The 16546-nt window shown below is 43.8% G+C and overlaps 1 protein-coding gene across 2 annotated transcripts in view; it reads left to right on the top strand.

Annotated features, from left to right (window-relative positions):
* The window catches only part of MGA (MAX dimerization protein MGA), a 146570-nt gene that overhangs the window by 491 nt on the left and 129533 nt on the right, over nucleotides 1-16546 (top strand). Inside the window, exon 1 of one of the 2 annotated variants that reach the window (XM_027775800.1) lies at nucleotides 85-151. The exons of the other annotated variant lie outside the window; for it this stretch is intronic. The gene's annotated coding sequence lies outside the window, so the exon portion shown is untranslated. Of the gene's footprint in view, nucleotides 1-84; nucleotides 152-16546 lie in introns of those variants that run through there. 2 annotated transcript variants of the gene reach the window in all.

The following is a 16546-nucleotide window of genomic DNA, read 5'->3' as shown; positions in this document are numbered from 1 at the left end:
CCGGCCAGTGGATTAGCGGCGAGGGGCGGGCCGGGGAGCCGCACGTGACCCGACCTGGCAGCCAATGACTAGCCGGGTGGTCCAGCAGCGCGAGGATTCCCGGACCCGTGAGCGGAGCGGCGCGTGGGCCGGCTGCGGTCTGCCCCGGCAGGTACGCGCAGGCGCCTTGCTTGCCACGCGCCCCGTGCGTCCCCACGCGCCCGGTGGCGTGTACTTGGCGCGAGGTGTTAAGAGTGTGTCTGGATGTTTTTGTGGGTAGGGGTATAGGGGACGATGGGGGGGGTAAAACGCTGTGTCGTCACGTGGATGCCACAGCCTATCGCAGGCCGAGGCGCACCCACAGATTTCCCCGGCGCCCCGGGGTGCGACGTGTTCAGTGAGGTTCGACCCAGCCCTGACGGCCTGAACGCTCTTTCGAAGCGCGTGTGCGGCCCGTAAAATCTGGCCGCGGCTTTTTGTGGCGATCTGCTCCGCTGTGAGCACTGAAGACAAGTCCTCGGCAAAATGGCTGCGGAGAGTCGCCTAGCAGGGGGAGCTCCGGGGCCGCGTGAAGGTCACATGACCAGGTTGGCAGCGCGTGCTGCTGGCGCGGGGAAGGGGGAGGGGGAGGAAGGGAGGGAGGAGGCGTGGCGAGTCACGTGCCCTCCACTGCGCTGCCCTGTGGGTTTCGAGCGTCTTTGCTGTGGCTAGATGTCTGCCGTTACTCCTCCTATCTCGAAGCGTGGCAAGCGTCCGTGAGAAGCTGTGTCGCGTAGCTGAGTGAGCCGTGACCTGGGAGTTAGGAGACCTAGAGTCTAGGCCATTGGCTATTTTTGTAATTGGCGAGTCATGTTGCCACTCTCGGCCTCTTTTTTTCTCGTTTGTATTTTATCACAGTAGAGGTTTTTTTTTTTAAATTTTTTATTTTTTATTAAAGTCTGCTATTTAAGCTATGACTACTTAACCCAGTTTTATGCTAGTAACAAAAAATTAGTAATTAACATATCATTAGCAGTCATTATGCGACAATCCCGACACCAACCCCAGAAAATACCCCACAACCCCTCTCCCAAGTTATTGCTGTGACGCATGAAACCTGGTGGAGGTAATTTGTTGTAATAATCTGGCATGTCTATCCCTCTTGATCAGTTCTGTTTATAGTTTATACCTGCCCACTACCTCATTTGAGAAATAGTCTTTTTACACATCTGATCCGTCTGTTTCCTGGAAAGAAATCAAAGGATAATTGTAATTGTTATATTGGTGAAGATAGGGAAACAGCTTGCGAAGGTTCCATAGAACTGTCTAGAATAGCCTACAAGGCTCCTTTTTCACTTGGTGCTCCAATTAAAAATTCAATACCATTAGCTTTTGGCGTTTTTCGTGGTCTCTACTTCCAGCTCCAGCTCTTCATTTCACCAAGCATCAAATGAACCAAACATATTAATAAATTATGTATTTTCCATATAACTTTATGTTTTGTGGTACCCTTTATCTTCAAGAGCCTTTGATTTTGTGGGAACACAATCGGGGAAACATTTATTGAGCGATCACTATGAAATAGCTATCACTTCTGAACAATTACAATACTAGTTAATATCTAGCATAGTGTTCTAGATACTTTATGTATTTTTTAAGGTTTATTTTATTTAAATATTTATTTTGTGGGGGTGTATGTGTGGAGAGATCCTTGACAAGGTCTTTGCAGTCTCCAGCTAGCCAGGATTGGGGTGGGAGGAGGTATGAGTGCCTGGCATGTTCAGTTTGACCCAGGATCCAAACCTGGCCCTCCTATATAGCTCCAGTATTGTGTAGTAGCTCCCTACTACCTGTACCACTGCTGCTGGGCTAGCTTAATTCATTCAGTTCTTTTTTTTATTTTTCTTTTTTTGGAGAGGTTTTTGCTATAGGGTGCTTGTGCTCGCCAGAAAGACAGAGAGAGAGAGAGACAGAGACAGAAAGCAAGAAATCATCCCCATGGGGGGGGGCATGCCGCAATCCCCCCTCATCCATTCTCCTCTGGGGATCTTGGGCGCACACGCACTCATGCCCAGCGAATTTAAGCTGCCGGGTCAGGGACTTGAACCTATGGTCGACTACATGGGAGTCCAGCAACATAGTTATTATGCTAACTGCTGGTCCCTTAATTCATTTAGTTCTCATAACGAATCTGTGAGGTAAGTTTTGTCTCCATTTACCAATGAGGAAAATAGCAACAGAGAGATTTAATCACTTGCACAAGGTCATATGGCTGGTAATTTTAAGTCATTCCAATCAGAATTCTTTTTTTATTTTTTGAAAGAGATTTTTGCTGTAGGGCATGTGTGCTTGCCAGAGACAGACAGAAAGCAAGAGATCACCCCCTGGGGGGATGACCAAGGCAATCCCTTCTCCATTCTCCTCTTGGTAGTTTTGGGGATGTGGGCACGTGAGCACATGTCGTGCTTGGTGTGAGTTTAAACTGCTGGGTCTGGGACTTGAACTGAAGTCGACTACGTGGGAGTCCAGTGATGTAACCATTACACCGTCTGCTGGTCCTAGAATTATTTTTGAGAACTTGACCAAATGATTCTTTTTTTAAGGTGTGTGTGCTTGCCACAGAGAGGGAAAGAAAGAAGTCACCTCTTCCTCCCAATGAGGGATGGTCATGCCTTAACCCATTCTCCCATTTTTCCTCCTTTTGGGATTTTGGGCATTTATGCACATGCTCCAGCATGTTTTTTTTCCAAGCTGCTGGATCCGGGAGTCAGAGCACACAGTTGGCCAGGTGGGGATCAGCAGCCTTAATCACCATGCCATGGGCTGGCACAAAATTACTATTTTAAAAATTATTATTGTTATTTTACTTTTTGCTATAGGGCATGTGTGTGCTTGCCAAAAAGAGGCGAGAGGGCAAGTAAGAAATCACTCCCCAGAAAGATGGCCACATAGTAATCTCTTCTTTCTCCTCTCAAGATTTTGGGCATGCACTCGCATGTACCTAGTATGATTTTCAAGCTGCTGGATTACAAGACTTGAACTGCACAGTTGGCCATGTGGGATCCAACACCTTAATCTCCATGCTACCTCCTGGTATCCCAAACTACTATTTATTTATTTTTTTTTTGGAGAGGTTTTTCGCTATAGGGCGCGTGTGCTCGCCAGACAGAGACAGACAGAGAGATAGAAAGCTAGAAATCACCCCCCCCCCCGGGGGATGGTCACGCCGCTGTCCCCTCTCCATACTCCTCTTGAGATCTTGGGCACGCACACACATGCGCCCGGCGTGAGTTTTAAGCCACCGGGTCTGGGACGCGAACCACGGTTGACTATGTGGGAGTCCAGCGACATAGCCATTAAGCTAACTGCTGGTCCCCAAACTACTATTTTTAAATGGAAAAATTCTCTTAGTATTTTATTCTTTATTCATGATAGAGCACATGCACAAGAGAGAAAGAGATGAGCACCCTTTGCAGGGTTTGGACATGACATGATCCCCTTCCTCCAGCTCCTAGCTCGCTAGCCCTTTGGATTGTGGGCATTTGCATGTGTGCCTGGTGTGTGTGGCTAGGGATTTGAGCTATGGTTGCCACATGGCATCTGGCTTCTCTCTTTTCTTTTTTCTTTTTTTTTTGGAGAGGTTTTTGCTATAGGGCGTGTGCGCTTGCTAGGCAAGCAGAGACAGACAGAGAGATAGAAAGTGAGAAATCACCCCCCAGAGGGGATGGCCACGCCGCAATCCCTTCTCCATTCTCCTCCTGGGATCTTGGGCATGCACCACACATGCCCGGCGTGAGTTTAAGCCAGGTGGGCCGGTATGTGAACTGCGGTTGACTACATGGGAGTCCAGTAACATAGCCATTACACTAACTGCTGGTCACAAATTTTTTTTCTTTTTTTTTTTTTTTTGAGAGGTTTTTGCTATAGGGCATGTGCACTTGTGGGAAAGTCAGAGAAACAGAAAGTGAGAAATCACCCCCCATGGGGGGAGGGGGCACGCCGTAATCCCTTCTCCTCCATTCTCCTCTCAGGATCTTGGGCATGCTTGCACATGTGCCCAGCATGAATTTAAGCCACCAGGTCTGGAACTCGAATGACATGGAAGTCCAGAGACATAGCCATTACGCCAACTGCTGGCCTTGCCAGCCAGTTTTTAAAAACATGGTAGTGTGTACATGCATGAGAGAGTGAGAGAGAAGCACACTTGACAGAGTCTCATCATATGGCGATCCTTTTCCCCTTGACCTCCAGATACTGAGTGCCTAGAGTGTTTTAAAGCGGCCCAAGGGGGGAAAAAAGAAAAACAAACGAACAAAAAAAGCTGAGCTGGGGTCCAAATCCATGGTTGGCTACATGGCTTCTAGCCTTGGAGGGCACTTGTGTTACTGCTGTACTAGACTGACTGGGCCAATACCAGCCAAATTTCTTTTTCTTTTTTTTTTTTTAAGTTCTAGAAAGGACGTGGTAGATAGAAAAAGATCCTCCCTTGGGGACCAGCACGTGGCATGGTGGTTGAGGCGCTGGACACTCCTACATGGCTGACCACGGTTCTAGTCTTGGACCTGGTGGCTTGCTTTCTCACTTCTCTCTCTCTCTCTCTGTCTCTCTCTCTGGTCAAATTAACATAAAATGAATAAATAAATAAAATTAAGGAAAAATAATTCTTGTAAGAAAAAAAAAGAAAAAAAGAGAAAGAAAAAGATCCTCCCTTCCCATTGGGGCCAGTAATATCTCAATCCTTTGTTTCTCTTTTCTTTTTTTTTTTAAACTTTTTTTTATTATAGTGTGCTTGTACAAGATAGAGAGAGAGGGAAAGTGAGAAAGCACCTTCAGGCGGCATGGCTTGCCACAATCCCTTTTTCATTCTCTTGGGATTTGGGGCATGCAAGCACCAGGTATTACTATTATTATTATTTTCAAGTTTTTACTGGAGGGCATGTGTACCTGCCAGAGAGAGAGAGACAGATAGACAGAATATGAGAAATCACCCTCCCTCTCCGGGTTAGATAGCCATGCCGCAATCCTTTCTCTTCCTCTCTTCCACTCAGTATTTTGGACCTGCATGTACACGTGCCTGGTGTGATTCTCAAGCTGATGGGTTTGGGACTTGAGCTGAGAAGCTGGCCTTTTGGGATCCAGTGCCTTAATTTTTGTACCTACTGCTGGCCCCCTGGCATGATTTTCAAGCTACCAAGTCCAGACTTGAACCCCACAGTCGGCTATGTGGGATCTAGCCACTTTAAATTCCATGCCATCTGCTAGCCCAATCCTTTTTCCTTCAGTCCTCCATTTATTTAGTGATGGACAATAAGCTAATAAATAAATACTTCTACTTTGAAGATTATCAAAGTGCTACAATAGTGGTAGTGATGGGTGTGATGGTTCTTTTAGTTGGGTTGCTAAGTAAGGGTTCTTTGAAGAAATGCTTGAACATAGATCAAGCTTTTGATAAGGAGTGAGCCTTGCCAAACGTGGAGCATTTCAAGCAGTGGAAATACTAGTGCAAAGACTCTGCCAAGAATTAGTTCAGGATTTTCAAGGGAGTGCAAGAAAGTGAGTGCGCTAGAGTTTGGAGGGCACTGGGGTATTGAGCGGTAGTGTAGTGTGGTGGTACCCGGTGATAGGAAATAAGGTTGGGAAGTGGTTAGGGCTCAGAATATGTGGAACCCTGGAGACCATAAAGATTTTGGATTTTATTCTAATTGTGGTGGAATCCATTAGGAGGTTTTGTGCAAAAAATGATACAATCTAATTTATCATTTTGTGGGGCCAGCAGGTGGCATAGTGGTTAAAGCACTGAATTCACACATAGCTGACTGCGATTCAAATCCCGGACCTGGTGGCTTGCTTTCTCACTCTCTCTCTCTGTCTGTCTCTGGTGCATAAACAGACCCTATAGCTAAGTAAATAAATAATATTAAATAAGTAATTCTAGAAAAAAAGTTGTTGTTGGAATAGTGTAAGATCTAGTTGTTTGAAACTTGGAGGTAGGGACGGAGCAGTGAGAAGAGGTTGAATGGTAGAACCAACCAACTCCTATTAGCTTGGGAGTTGAAAGAGGAATCAAAGGAATCCTAGGTTTTTAGCCAGAGCAACTAGTACTATTTACAGAGATAGAAGATTGCAAGAAGCTAGTTATGATGAAATGTTTAGTTGGATATTTTTTCTTTTCTTTTTTTTTTTTTTTTTGAGAGGTTTTCACTATAGGGCGTGTGCGCTCGCCAGACAGACAGAGAGAGACAGAGAGACAGAAAGCGAGAAATCACCCCCCAGAGGGGATGGTCACGCCGCAATCCCTTCTCCTCCATTCTCCTCTCGGGATCTTGGGCACGCACGCACACGCGCCCGGCGTGAGTTTTAAGCCACCGGGTCCGGGACGCGAACCGCGGTCGACTACGTGGGAATCCAGTGACATAGCCATTACGCTAACTGCTGGTTCCCCTAGTTGGATATTTTAGCATACTCAATATCCAGTTACAGGAGTAGGCAGTTGACTGGAGGCTAGAGTCAAGATCAGGGCTGCGGATTTACATTTGGGATGACATTGCTGTGTAGAAGGTGTTTAAAAACGTAGAACTATTGGATCAGCTCAGTGACTGAGCCCTGAGACTGTTGATACTGTGGAGATGACTAGATTACACTAAGAATTTCTTTTTTTGTATTGGCATCAGCACAGTATTTACTGAGCAACATTAAATAATGTAATGTTAAATAGTACCTTGAGGTAATTATGATGTAACCAGACTCTCCCTGTTACATTAACTGAATCCTCAGGTTTTTCACTTCTCTGCCTGAAGATTCCCACTTTCTCTCTGTTATCTGAGAGCATAAACTCCAAACTTCAGGGAACCAGCAGTTAGCGTAATGGCTATGTCGCTGGACTCACGCGTAGTCGACCGTGGTTCGCGTCCCGGACCCGGTGGCTTAAAACTCATGCCGGGCGCCTGTGCGTGCGTGCCCAAGATCCTGAGAGGAGAATGGAGGAGAAGGGATTGCGACGCGACCATCCCCTCTGGGGGGTGATTTCTCGCTTTCTGTCTCTCTGTCTGTCTCTGTCTGTCTGGCGAGTTCACACGCCCTATAGCGAAAAACCTCTCTTACGCTAACTGCTGGTTCCCCTAGTTGGATATTTTAGCATACTCAATATCCAGTTACAGGAGTAGGCAGTTGACTGGAGGCTAGAGTCAAGATCAGGGCTGCGGATTTACATTTGGGATGACATTGCTGTGTAGAAGGTGTTTAAAAACGTAGAACTATTGGATCAGCTCAGTGACTGAGCCCTGAGACTGTTGATACTGTGGAGATGACTAGATTACACTAAGAATTTCTTTTTTTGTATTGGCATCAGCACAGTATTTACTGAGCAACATTAAATAATGTAATGTTAAATAGTACCTTGAGGTAATTATGATGTAACCAGACTCTCCCTGTTACATTAACTGAATCCTCAGGTTTTTCACTTCTCTGCCTGAAGATTCCCACTTTCTCTCTGTTATCTGAGAGCATAAACTCCAAACTTCAGGGAACCAGCAGTTAGCGTAATGGCTATGTCGCTGGACTCACGCGTAGTCGACCGTGGTTCGCGTCCCGGACCCGGTGGCTTAAAACTCATGCCGGGCGCCTGTGCGTGCGTGCCCAAGATCCTGAGAGGAGAATGGAGGAGAAGGGATTGCGACGCGACCATCCCCTCTGGGGGGTGATTTCTCGCTTTCTGTCTCTCTGTCTGTCTCTGTCTGTCTGGCGAGTTCACACGCCCTATAGCGAAAAACCTCTCCAAAAACAAACAAACAAACAAAACCCCAAAAACTCCAAACTTCATAGCGTAGCATAACAAACCCATCTTGTCTGACTGCCTTTCTCCCTTTCGTCCTCTCTCCTCTTCATCACTCCTGCCATGGCTCGGATGTACCCTGCCTTTTGTAGCCTTGTTAGTCTGAATTCTTTCTCCCCCTGTTATTGCCCTTTGTTTCAAACCCCTCCTAGTCAATCTTCACTGTCCACATTAAATTCGCTATTTATTGGGTCATAAGAAAAATCATGATGCATTTTTTTGCATAGAAAACCAGAAAATACATCATGACTTTTCCAACAACCCAATAATTTTCCTTAATTTTGACATCCGGAAGTTGACAACTCACTATATGGTACTTCCTCAACTCTGTTGTTCGTACTTCAGTTTATAGCAAAACGCAAAATCAGTTGGTATTTTGACTGACTTTAGATTTATTATAGTTTTCCCAGTGTTTGACTTGTGGTAGATGCTTTATCATGCTTTGAAGAAGTTTAGAAGTTTTGCCGTGGCAAAAGAGTAAATAATACACAAACATAGCTGAGATTTTTATGATCATTATTAGCTGAGTTTTTAGGATTTAATTGTGAATTTTTGGTTTTAATGATATTCATCGTAATATAATTTAACTGGTACAAAGTGTAATGAAATGATGTCAGTTAGGAGTCTCAGTTCAGAGACGTGTTAGAATGTTTTAATCTGTAGGGCTGTAGAATGCTTATTCTTTAGAGGCAAGCTATTATAATAGATTCTTCCTTCACTTGCCCACTTTGCCACCCACCTTCTCAGTAGTCAGGAATTCTATTTTAACATCACACGTGTACTTTGAGCTCTTTGCTGGAGAAGGAACCTAATGTAATAAGTCCAGTAGAATCAGCAGTACTCTGCAGGGATGTCCTTTAAATTGTTACATAGGGGGAGGCTTAATGGTGTGAATTATAGGTGTGAGGGTTTTGGTTTGTGAGCCCACAGTAGGGTCAATTATTTTGTCATTCAATTATAAGCATGTATTGAGTACCTACCATATATGGGCACTGTGTGAGGTGCTGTGGGGGACACACAAAAGAAATAAAAGACGTGGTTTTCTGCATGTGAGACCCTGACAGTTAAGTTGAGGTACTGAAACATAAATTTAAAAAGGAATTTAATCTTTAAAAATAAGTTATTAATTATTTTTTTCTTTTTCACATGAGTTTTGTCAGAGCAAGACAGAGTGAGAGAGGGAGAGTGAGAAAGCAAGCCACCAGGTTTGGGACTCTAACCACTGGCAGCCATGTGGGAATTCTAGCACCTTAACCACCATGCCACCTGCTGGCCCCAAAAGGAATTTAATCTTAACAAGCAGTATGTCAGTAAGTGCAAAGTGTTGTGGTATATAAATCAAGGGCTTTGCATTTCTTTTTTTCTTTTTAATACAATTATTTTATTTAACTTTATTTAATTATTTATTTATTTTAATTTGACCAGAAAGGGACAGAGTGAGAGAGAAAGAGAGCGGGAGGGAAAATGAGAAAGGAAGCTGTCAGGTCTGGTACTCAAACTGCAGTTGGCCATTTGGGAGTCCAGCACACTTAACCAGTACACCGCCTGCTGGATCCTGCATTTCTTTTTTTTTTTTGAAAAGGTTTTTGCCTATAGGGCGTGTGCATTTGCCAGAAAGACAGGGAGAGACAGAGAGACAGAAAGCGAGAAATCACCCCCTAGGGGGAATGGCCACACTGCAGTCCCTTCTCCTCCATTCTCCTCTCAAGATCATGAGCATGCACGCACACGTGCCTGGCTGAGTTTAATCACTGGGTCCAGGACTCGAACTGTGGTCGACTACATGGGAGTCTGGCAACATAATCATTACGCCAACTGCTGCCCCCTCTGCATTTCTTAATATAGTTATATTTCAGAGTTATAGACAGTCTTATCTTGGATCCATTTTCAAAATTTTAACTTGTAACTGCTGTTTTCTCTTATCCTTTAACATTTCTGGTTTCAATAAGATATTATTGATTTCGTCCTTAGTTTGATATAATAGAAGTTGTATGTTGGAAGAAAGTGCACTGTCACAATCTTAACATCCAAATATTTTTATTCTTCACATCTATAAAAAATACATAATTTCAAAAGGCAGAATGTCATTTATCATTTATGAGTGTGACAGAAGCATACTTCATGTTTCTACTTGTATGGGTGCTTCCTTGGCATCTTATCTCCTACCTAAGGGGATTTGAACAGAGGACAAGGGGGAAGATGAAAGAGGGAGAGGGCTATAGTATCTGGAAAAGAAATTTTGTGTGTATTTATAAATGAGTTTAAAAGTACTTGGGACTGGGACCAGCAGTTGACATAATGGCTGTGTTGTTGGACTCTCATGTGGTCTACCGCATTTCAAGTCTTGGACTCGGTGGCTTAAACTCACACTGGGTGCGTGTGCGTGTGTGCCCAAGATCCCAAGAAGAGAATGGAGGAGAAGGGATTGCAGCTTGGCTGTTCTCACTGGGGGTGTCTTCTCCCTTTCTGTCTCTCTGTCTCTCTTTGTCTTTCTGGTGAGCACACTATAGCAAAAACAAAACAAAACAAAAACCTCTCCCCCCCAAAAAATAGTACTTGGGACTAGCAGATGGTGTAATGGTTATGTCGCTGGACTCTCATGTAGTCAACCACAGTTTGAGTCCTAGACCCTGTGGCTTAAAACTCACGCTGGGTGTGTGTGCGTGTATGCCCAAAATTCTGAGAGGAGAAGAGAGGAGAAGGGATTGCAGCTTGGCTGTTCTCACTGGGGGTGTCTTCTCCCTTTCTGTCTCTCTGTCTCTCTAGTGAGAGCATATGCCCTGTAGCAAAAATCTCTTTCTAGAAAAAAAAAGTACTTATTTTTGTGTTTTAACTATACAAGTGCTTTTGAGGAGATATAAAAAATATAGATAGGCACAAAGAAATACAATTTTTAATATGCTAACTACTACTGTTAATCTATTGAGATTCCTCTGCCACTTCTCTCTCTTTTTTTTTTGAAAGGTTTTTTCCATAGGGCTTTGTGAGTTCAAACATCCTGGAGAGAAAGATAGTGAGAGAGAAAGTAGGAAATCACTCCCCAGGGGGGATGGTCACGCTGCATCCCTTCTCCATTTTTCTCCTGGGATTTTGAGTAACGCACACACATGCACCTGGCTTGATTTTCTTTCTTAACTTTTTTTTTTTTTTTGAGAGATTTTTGCTATAGGACACTTGTGCTCTCTGGAGTGATGGAAGAATCACCCACGGGGGGGGGGAGGATGGCCATACTGTGATCCCTTCTCCTGTAGTCTCCTCTTGGGATTTTGGGGACATACACACACACACACCTGGGGTGAGTTTCAAACTGCCAGGTCTGTCGACCATATGGGAGTCTAGTGCCTTAATCACTATGTAACCTGTTGCCCCCATCTTTCTCTCTCTCTTTACAAAAAAGTTTATGGAGAGAGACACTCACATACGTACATGAACCTGATTAGATCTTGCCACATCATTATCCTCCTCCTAGCTTTCCAGCCACTCAGGACCATGGTACACCTGGTATGTTCAGGTCTACCTGGGATCCAATACCTGGGCCTTTCCAGGTCTTTAGCATTGCACAGCAGCGTCCTACTACCTGTACTGCTGTGACTGGGTCTTTTAAAATTTAAAAAATAAATATATAGAGAGGTATTTTCTGGACAGAGTCTCACCATCATGATCCTCCTGCCCCATCCTCCCAGTCAGTGAGGATCACAGGTGCCGGCCATTAGACCTGGCCTGTCCAGATGGCTCTGGGATCTGCATTTGCATCTTCTATGTGGCCCAGCCTCATGCATCAGCACTCTACCTCTTGGGCCACTGCAGCTGGGCCATAGGTGACGACTTAATGGCAAGGTTTGTTTTTAGTATGTGACATGAGTACTTGGGTACCTTTAGAAAAAGTTTTTTTTTTTTTTTTTTTTTTTTTTTCTCCATAGGGCATGTGTGCTTGCTAGAGAGGTAGAGAGGGACAGTGAAAGGAAAAGTGAGAAATCACCCCCTGGGAAGATCAGTCCCTTCTCCTCTATTCTGCTCCTGGGATTTTGGGCACACATGCCCATGCCCCCGGCATGAATTTCAAGCTGCCAGATCCAGCACTCAAACCACAGTTGACCTTGTGCAAATCAAGCCTTAACCAGCACACCATCTTCTGGACCCTACCACCCCCACCTTCTTTTAAATAAGTTTTGTCAGAAGGGGCGTGTACTCTCCAGAAGGAGACAGAAGTGGGGGAAGCACCCTCCATGGGGAATGGATACACCACAATCCCTTCTCCATTTCTCCATCCTTTTGGGATTTGGGGCACACAGGCACAAATACCTGGTATTTCTCCAGCTGCTAGGTCTAGGACTGGTTGGCTGGGTGGGCCATGTGGGATCTGGTTACCTTAACTGTCAGGCCGTTTAGGCCATCAAGCCAGCCTTCACATAGGCGAATACGTCTTTGTATAGGTGGATCTGATTAGATTACTCAGCAAAATTCGTTGGCCGTATCTCATAGTAAATGGAGTCAATTTGAGATAAGTTTAGATTCCTTAGTCAGCGAGGCATATAAAGCCTACTACCTCATCGTTATCTCAGGCCATGTGTTCCTCAGACACTTTTTTGTTTTATCTGTACTACATATGTGTACTGCTTTCCGGCCTCTAGACCAGGGGTTAGTGAACTTTTGCTGTAAAAGGCCAGATAGTAATTTTTGTTCTTTAATTTGTGTTATGGTGTGTGTGCTTGGCAGAGAGAGAGGGAGAGAGAGAAAGTGAGATGGTACTTTCCCAGAGGGAATGGCCACGCTACAGTTCCTTCATTCTCCTGTAGGGATTTTGGGTGTGGCATGCACACATGCCTGGCTAGCTTTTCTAGTGCTGGGTCAGAAACTTGAACTGCACAGTTGGCCATGTAGGATCCAGCTGCCTTAACCACCATGCCAACAGCTGGCCCAGATAGTAAATATTTTTTAAAATTTAACTTTATTTATCATCATCATTATTATTATTATTTTAAACGTGGCCAGAGAAAGAGAGAGAGAGAGGAAAAGTGAGAAAGCAAACTGCCAGGTCCAGGACTCAAACTGCAGTTGGCCATGTGGGAATCCAGAGCCTTTAACCACCATGCCACTATCCCCCAGATAGTAAACATTTTAAGCTTTGTGGGCCTTACCATTTTTGTCAACTTGTACTCAACTTTGCTGTGTTAGCACAAAATCAACCATAGACAACATGTAAGTCAATGAGCATGGCTGTGTTCTGGAGAAATTTTATTTATGGAAACTGGATTTTGAATTTCATATCATATTTACATGTTGTAAAAGTTTATTCTTTTGATTTTTTTCAACTATGGGCCAGCCAGTAGTGTGGTGGTTTAGGCAACTGGATCCCCACCTGACCAACTGACCAGTACGAGTTATGAACCTGGCGGCTTGAAAAACACAGGTGTGTGCGCCCAAAATTCCAAGAGGAGAATGGCCTGTGGTGTGGCCATCTCCCCTGGGGGGACCTTTTTCATTCTTTCTCTTTCCTCTTTCTGTATATCCTCTCTCTCTCTCTTGCAACAAGTGTATGTGCTCTATAGTGAATTAAAAAATAATTCTTAGCTTTTGGGTTATATACAAAAACAGATGGCAGGACCAGGCCTGCAGCTTTCTGACTCTTGCTCTCTAAGCTATCACACTTGCTGCTTGTCTCTCTACTCAGTCCTGTTTCCTCCTCGCCCTGCCATTCCTTCCCTTGTATGGCTCTATTATGCAAAACTCACCTCATTGTCACGATCTCAAGGGAGTCAGAGATTCTTTTAGATCCTCTTCTGGTGCTGGAAGTGCTTCAAGCCTCTGTCATTGTGCTGATATGACTAGTTTTTTCTTGTAGTAGAAAATATATGTAATAAGAAACTTGCTGTTTTAACAGTTTGTAAGTATATACTGTGTGGTGCTAAGAACATTCACTGTGTACTACCATCACCACTGTCTCCAGAGTTTTCATCTTTCCAAACTGAAACTCTATCCTTTTAATACTAACTTCCCCTCTCTACAGTCCCTGGCAACCACCATTTTACTTTCTGTTATCTCTGTGTATTTACTCTAGGAACCTCATGTAAGTGGAATAATACTAAATCTTTTCCTACATGATTTTCAGGTTTCCTTTCCTTACCTATGACTGTATAAAATTCTCTTGACTCACTAGCATATCTTTTCTTTTTTGAGAGATTTTTGCTATTGGTAGTGCGTGCTCACTAGAGAGACAGAAGGTGAGAAATCACCCTCCATAGGGTGGATGGCCATGCCGCAATCCCTTGTCCTTTATTCTTCTCTTGGGATCTTGGGCCCGCTTGCATATGTGCCTGGTGTGAGTTTTAAGTCGCCCGGTCTGGGGAACTGCAGTTGACTACATGAGAGTCCAGTGATGTAACCATTAAGCCATCTGCTGGTCCCCTAGAACTAGTATAGCTATTAAAACTAGTACTTAACTCTGACCCTGTCAGTGGCACGGTGGTTGAGGTCTCTGGATCCTACATGGCTGATTGCGCAGTTGGAGTCTCAGACCCAGCAACTTGAAAAACAGCCCAAGTGTATGTGCATGCCCAAAATCCTGAGAGGAACCTCTAGAACGGGTTGGGGAGGCCATTCCTCCTCTTGCCCCCCAGGGGTGCTTTTTCACTTTCTCTCTCTTTTTCTGTCTCCAGCATGTACCCTGTAGCAAATTAAAAACATAAACGTATTTAACACTTTTACATATTTCAATTTGTATGTATGGGCTAAAATAGGAATATTTTACTCATGTAGTTAGCCAGTTGTGCCCAGTACAATTAATTGAATGTCTTCTTAGTTATTTGTAATGTTATTTTAAGAATTATTTTATTTAACTTTATGTTTTTATTTATTTTAATTTGACCAGAGAGGGATAGAGCGAGAGAGAGAGGGAAGTGAGAAAGCAAGCCACCAGATCTGGGACTCAAACTGTGGTCTGTCATGTGGGAGTCCAGGTCCCTTAACCAGCACACTACTTGCTGGCCCCTGTAACATTGCTTTTATATGTTTTAAGTTCCCATTTAGTTTCTGGCATCTCCTTTCTGTTATATTAGTTTTTTTTTTTTTTTTTTTCGTACTGTCCTTTGTCTCTGAATCTTGTATCTTTTAAAAATGTTTATGTATTTCTTCTGTGAGAGAGAAGAGTGAAAGTTAGGGCCCCCCAACCCCCAAACAGGGTACTGATGCTAACCTACCCACAGCCCCAGCCAGCCCAGATCATGGGCACGTGTGTGCTCAGCATACCCAGGGAGGTGTCTGACTGTGAACCCTGGACCTTCTCATGTAGATCAGCCTTGCAGAGTGTGGCATTACTGCTGCACCACTGCCTGGCTCCTGTTCTGTTAATTTATTTATTTGGGCATCAATAACATATACCATCTCAAATTCTTATAGCTTTATGGTTTTTAAGAGCAGGTAAAGAAAGCTTTTCTGCTTTTTCTTTTTAAAAATGTTACTGGATATTCTCATTTTGGTTTCTTGTTCTAGAATCAGACTGTTAAGTTTCAGAAAACATTTTTTTAAGGGAGATTTCAATTAGAATTACATTAAATTTATAGATTAACTTGGAGACAATTTGACATATTCATAATATTGACTCTCTTTGTCCTGGAATATGATCTCTTTCTGTGTTTATTCTTGTGTTACCATTTTTAGAGCTTTATAATTTTCTTCATATTGGTCTTGCATATTTCTTATTTTTTAAATTTTTATTTTTTAGAATTTTTTTTCTATAGGGTACGTGCACTCACCAGAGAGAAAGACAAAAAGCAAGAAAGCATCCCTCTGGGGGGATGGCCATGCTGCAGTTTCTTCTCCTCTATTCTCCTGTTGAGATCTTGGGCATGTGTGCACATGTGCCTGGCCCGAGTTTTTTCTCCTTTTTTTTGGAGAAGTTTTTGCTATAGGGCACGTGTGCTTGCCAGAAAGACAGAGAGACAGAAAGCAAGAAATCACCCCCCAGGGGGAATGGCCATGCGGCAATCCCTTCTCCTCCATTCTCCTCTCGGGTCCTGGGCACACACGCACATGCGCCTGGCGTGAGTTTAAGCTGCTGGGTCCAGGACTCAAACCGCAGTCGACTACATGGGAGTCCAGCGACTTAGCTATTATGCTAACTGCTGGTCACAGCCCGGCCCGAGTTCTAAGCTGCTAGGTCTGGGACACAAACCAGTTGACTACGTGGGAATCCAGCAATGTAACCATTATGCCATGTGTTGGACCCTGTGTGTTTTTTTATTAATTAGTTAATTAAACATAATTGTCTTTGACTAATTATATTTTTATAAAATTTCAAGAGAAAATATTTTTTTAAGAATTATTTTATTTAACTTTATTTATTTATTTGTTTATTTTAATTTGACCAGATAGGGATAGAGTGAGAGAGGGAGAGAGGGGAAGTGAGAAAGCATGCCTCCAGGTCGGGGACTCGAATCATGGTCGACCATGTGGGAGTCCAGCATTCTTAACTACCACACTATCTGCCAGCCCTGAAAAATATTGTTTTGATGACTAGATATGATGGAACTTTTATATATTTATATATATATGTATAAAATATTAAATTTTTTTTTCCTTTTTTTTTTTGAGAGGCTTTTTTTTTGAGAGGTTTTCGCTATAGGGCGCGTGCGCTCGCCAGACAGACAGAGAGAGACATAGAGACAGAAAGCAAGAAATCACCCCCCAGAGGGGATGGTCACGCCGCAATCCCTTCTCCTCCATTCTCCTCTTGGGATCTTGGGCACGCACGCACACGTG

Source organism: Tupaia chinensis, unplaced genomic scaffold (genome assembly GCF_000334495.1).
Source record: "Tupaia chinensis unplaced genomic scaffold, TupChi_1.0 Scaffold000605_1, whole genome shotgun sequence".
In the NCBI taxonomy this organism is placed as follows: Eukaryota; Metazoa; Chordata; class Mammalia; order Scandentia; family Tupaiidae; genus Tupaia; species Tupaia belangeri.
Note: the sequence above shows the minus strand (reverse complement) of the source record. Positions and strands in the feature narration are given on the sequence as shown.